The 5119-nt window shown below is 43.0% G+C and overlaps 1 long non-coding RNA gene across 3 annotated transcripts; it reads right to left on the bottom strand.

Moving 5' to 3' along the window:
* Positions 1-443: 443 nt before the first annotated feature.
* LOC138718606 (uncharacterized) lies at positions 444-5119 on the bottom strand. Of its 3 annotated transcripts, XR_011337115.1 has the most exons (4): positions 4590-5119; positions 2598-3601; positions 2036-2082; positions 444-1425 (listed from the first exon to the last, which is right to left on the bottom strand). It is a non-coding gene; the product is annotated as an uncharacterized lncRNA (long non-coding RNA). The 3 variants fall into 3 exon arrangements; XR_011337114.1 differs by lacking the exon at positions 4590-5119 and having other exon boundaries at positions 2598-3838; XR_011337116.1 differs by lacking the exon at positions 4590-5119 and having other exon boundaries at positions 444-1148; positions 2598-3838.

Below are 5119 nucleotides of genomic sequence, written 5' to 3'. Positions count from 1 at the left end.
TTTTTTGATAAACGCTTCATAAAATTGCAAATCAACAACAATTTAAAAAAATATTCCATTTACTTATATAGTTAAGTTAGATGTGGCCTCTCCCCAATTCTTCTTCTATTCTGAAAGAGGATCAACTAATAGGATGATACAGTTTTCTCATTAAACTCAGGTCCACTCCCACCCTGCTCAGTAAACTTCTAGGAAAAAGACTGCGAGGGATCTGAAGAGACCATCTGGTCGCCTCCGGCCGCACAAAGACAGGATAAAGTAGCCCCAGACAATCCCCAACAGATGTTTGTCTAACCTGTTCTTAGAAGCCCTCTGTGAAGCAGATACCCGCACTTCCTCACTAGCTTGTTCTGGTATTTCACTATAACAATTTAAAAGTTGTTGTTGCATCTCCCCCTACCCTCCTAATAGCCAATTTAAATCATCCTCCCACCCTCCTAGTATCCATTCTGAGACATTTTCCCTCTATACAGATCCAATTTATCTCATCTTTTCCCCCAGCATTCAAAAACAGTTGATCAAACCTCATCTAACCTTTCACACATTGGAAAATGGATCCAAATCTCTTTAAAAAATACTTTTTCAGGCTCAACATCCTCCCTTCCTTCACCACTTCCTTCTACACTCCACATCTCCTGTTTTTTCTTACCCTGTCCTATACTTTGTTGTACAGCACAGGACACGAAACTGAAGGCAATGCTGCAGCTGAGGCCCTACCGGCACTCAGTGGAGTCATCTTTACATCTTTCTCTATGACTTACATATGCCACCTATTGATAAATCCTAAGAGAGCATTGCATTTTGCAAAAGCATCGCACTGTCCGTTGCTGTATTGTTAGTGATTCTCTGCCAACCCCCTATAACCATCTACCTTGATTTCTCCAAGAAATCGACGGTTGTTTTAACGGAATATCACTTTTGCATTTATTAAGTTCATTTTGATTTCTGAACTGATCTTCCACAGTGGTTACCGTCCTCCCAACTTGGTGTAATTAAGACATTTCATAAACGTGCTCTGCATTACATCAATCCATATTATTCTTTCTGTTTTCTTACACTGGATTTATCACAGCAGTATCTCGGTGCCTTACGGCAGAGTAATTGGCGACATCTCTTCTGTCTGTTTCCTTCTCTGTCTTGCCCTTTCTCTCTCCAGAAGAGCGTGCATGAAAAATTCGGTTTCAGAAGGATAGAGGGACATACATAAAAATGACATTTATGTAGAGGAGAAAAAAGAAAAATAAATTGTTCCTTCCACTACTTCAGACCCACCTCTGAGAAAACAGTCTCATACATAGTTAAGCTTAAAGCTTATGGAAAAGTTCTGCTGTGACAGAGTAGTGAAGCTGTCCCCTGTGGTCCTCATTTCACTGGGACAGAATATTTTAAGAGAAGGGCCAAAATTCTTGAAAAAGAATCAATACTCTATGAAAACAGCAGATTACAGAGGAAAAGGATAATGCACTCACACTGAATCATAGAATCACCAGGTTGGAAAAGACCCACCGCATCGAGTCCAACCATTTCTATCAAACACTAAACCATGCCCCTTAGCACCTCATCCACCCATCCCTTAAACACCTCCAGGGAAGGTGACTCAACCACCTCCCTGGGCAGCCTGTTCCAGTGCCCAATGATCCCTTCTGTGAAAAGTTTTTTCCTAATGTCCAGCCTAAATCTCCCCTGGCGGAGCTTGAGGCCATTCCCTCTTTTCCTGTCCCCTGTCACTTGGGAGAAGAGGCCATCACCCTCCTCTCTACAACCTCCTTTCAGGGAGTTGTAGAGAGCAATGAGGTCTCCCCTCAGCCTCCTCTCCTCCAGGCTAAACAACCCCAGCTCTCTCAGCCGCTCCTCATAAGGCCTGTTCTCCAGCCCCTTCACCAGCTTCGTTGCTCTTCTCTGGACTCGCTCCAGAGCCTCAACATCCTTCTTGTGGTGAGGGGCCCAGAACTGTAGCCTGAATGAATTACTGTGGGGAGTGGGACATTTGAAAAGTGTGAGATACATTCAGCAAACATGCAAGGACTTACTTAACAGTTTCTCACCATCCAGCTAAACGTGTATTCCTCACGCAGCACTTCGCTGCAAGAAAAGAAGTGCCTGGCTAAGTGGAGTCTGGTCATCAACGTGTTTAAAACAATGTACCACAAATCAAACCTTACAAATATTACATTTTAAACTGAATTTAACAACAAGTACTCTGATAACACCAACGCACAGATAAAGGAACACCTCGCTTCATGCACACATTTCACAGGAGACGTGTTAGATCTGATTCCGCGAGAAGCTGCGTTCTTGTCGTTCATGCTGACACGATTCGAAACTAGAAGTGTTCAGTTCTGCTGAGTGCAAATCACGGAGAAATAAATCCGGAGCCACAGGTGCGTTAAAAGCACCACCACCAGCAGACGCCTCATTTTGTATCCCTCCGTTCTGCACCTTTTCTGTCCCTGTCTCGCACCGAATTTGTCTTATCCTTAAGGAGGCGCAGTGCTGAGGGAACTCCCCTGAAAACCTGCCAGAAACTCACCTTTCCTATGCACGAGTTTGTTTATACTTTGGGTATTACAAGCAACTTATACAATCATTATATTTACCTGTACATTCTGGGCAGGTGAACAGGACTTGCTCATGTCAGTTAAGGCAGAAAGACCCTGTGTCTCCATCCTGTGGTTGCTGAGGAGGGAGGGAGGGAGGGCAACCACACCTGTAACACCACAGGTCATACTTTGTAGGCCAGGCACCGGGTATCGCTGCATGGAATGGCACAACTTTTAAGCAATGGACCAATTGTCTTCTCTCTTAAAAAAAAACCAACCAAACAAGCCAGAACACACTGTTTTCTTTCGCACTGAGAGCACAGATTTTATCACTGCTTCTGAAGTGGCAGGATTTTACTGGAAGCTCTTCTGCAACTTAACAGAAAAGATGATGTAAAACAGTTGCTAGAAGATAAAGACAACAGGTTCGGTAGCACTAATGCATTTATCGTTTAATCTTTAGTGTCATAGGTTACCAACATGACTCTGAGGTCAGGACGTTGCACATGCTGTAGGGTTTTTTTGTATTAATAAATAATCTGCCACAAACGCTGTCCACCTTGCATTCCATAGGGAAATAAGAAATGTTGGCAAGGGCGCTAAAAAGCCCAAGCATGATGGCAGCCTTATTCATGCCAACTTCTTAGAAACCAAGTTCAATGACACATAAAAGCTGTCTGCTTTCTTTAGAGGAAGGCTTAATTTTTTAAGTTACTTTTACTGTTGTGTGACCACCATAGGTAGACGTGCTACATTATACACAAGGAAACTCCCCAGATCATCAGTGAATCAACACAATTAAAGGCAGATATTCTAATACCTCGGTCAAGTGACCACACCTCTGTTACATTTGCAGCTTAGTCTGAAAGGCAGGCAGTTCTCAGGGCCTGGATGAAAGGGAACTGCAGCAGGATGGAGGGAGGAGCAGGAAAAGGCCCACTTCCACCTGGAGCTCTTTTTACAAGCCTCCTTGCTAGCAAACAGGCAGTCCCAGTGCTCCCAAGGATTGCCCCGTGGGAGCCTTTCTGACAAAGGCACAAATACATAGTTTACTCTTGATCCTGAAAAAAAAACCAAAAGGAGAGCCTTCAGAGAAATAAAGAGAGGGATCATCTGTTCAGATCAACACACTGGAAAGACATTTTTCCTTTCAACACTTCACAGAGACTGAAGGCTAGCAGGTCGCAGATTCCCAAACAGAGGACCAGCAGCATTTATTGCAATGAAATGACTGGTGTACCTGGGCCTTGGATTTTTGTCAGGCAGAAAATAAAATTATACTCAGAAGTTCCCCGGCGCCAAAGCGATACAGCAGCGTATCGCATATCTAACACTTTATGGTGTCCTAGTTGTTTGGGGTTTTTTCATATGCTTATACAAAAGCACAGTGGTCTTGTAAGGGTTATCATCAAAGTCAGTAAGTCCTCAAACTTTCCTACCAATCCCTAGAAACAATCTTCTGAAAAACAGAGACACCGCACATAAGTACTGAGAAAATTACAGGCGATAAATATTTTTAAACCCTCACTGTTCTTTCCCCTCGTATAAATGCCAGAAAATCCCAGTAGCTTAAACTGCTGTAAGGATTTAAAACCTATCAGTCACAAGTTTTACTACGCGTTTTTCACCTCCTTTCAAAAACGCAACTCCCAGATTCAGAGCTTTCAGCAGAAGTGAGACTGTTGCTTCACCGTGATTAGATATAAGCAAAGGAGAACAAACAAACGAACTTGGGGCCTAATGTTGCCCTCAGTTGTTCCTTACCCGGTGCTGTACACGGCGCTTCTCAGCGCTCGCACACATGGTAGCTTTGCGAGATCGTGGCCTTGTTTTAGTATAACACAATCAAGATAATTTTTACAAGGTCAGAAAGTTGGAATAAGAGGAAACAAAATCCAGGCCTGTTGTGTCTGGAATCAATTAGGCTTATGCGCTTTTCAGATGCTGCTTGTCTTTCTATTAAACGGCACTTCAATGTACACAGACTATTAGGGTGAACCTGAAAGTACGTATTGCATACAGTATGTTTCTCTGTTTATTTAAACCCACCTAAATGAGGGACATCGTGAGGTCAAAAAAGGAGAAGTGTTCATCTGTGAGCCCCAAAATGGTTTCGCTTTGAGTTTACAGTTTAGTTATCTGCCTCCTCAATGACAAACAGCTCCGAAAGGCCCAGTGTCCGGGCACGCCTGGGGTAAACTCCACCTGCCTAGAACACTAACGAGAACTGAAGGAGTTGTCCAGGCAAATACCGGCTCTACCCACTGTCAACTTCCAAGCACTGCCTGGACTTTTAAAATCAGAGCAAAAAGAAAACGTTATTTTATCTTTGTCTAGTCTGGCTTGTACTAAAATTACAGTCAGTTATCAGTACAGAAGGCACGTGCAGAGATACACAGCCCAGACAGATTCTTGCTGCCTTCACAAGTAAAATATGTGGCGGTAAAAACATTTACTTGTTGCTAATGTTGTGAAAAAAATTACAGACATAAAAGTTCAATTGTCTAACCATTTAGAGATCAAAATACTTACCTTCACCGCTTCTTTTCTCACCTTCGTTTTGCCAGGTTCAGAAATAA

This window comes from Phaenicophaeus curvirostris, chromosome 3 (assembly GCF_032191515.1).
Source record: "Phaenicophaeus curvirostris isolate KB17595 chromosome 3, BPBGC_Pcur_1.0, whole genome shotgun sequence".
Classification (NCBI taxonomy): Eukaryota; Metazoa; Chordata; class Aves; order Cuculiformes; family Cuculidae; genus Phaenicophaeus; species Phaenicophaeus curvirostris.
This window is presented reverse-complemented; position numbering and strand designations above follow the sequence as displayed.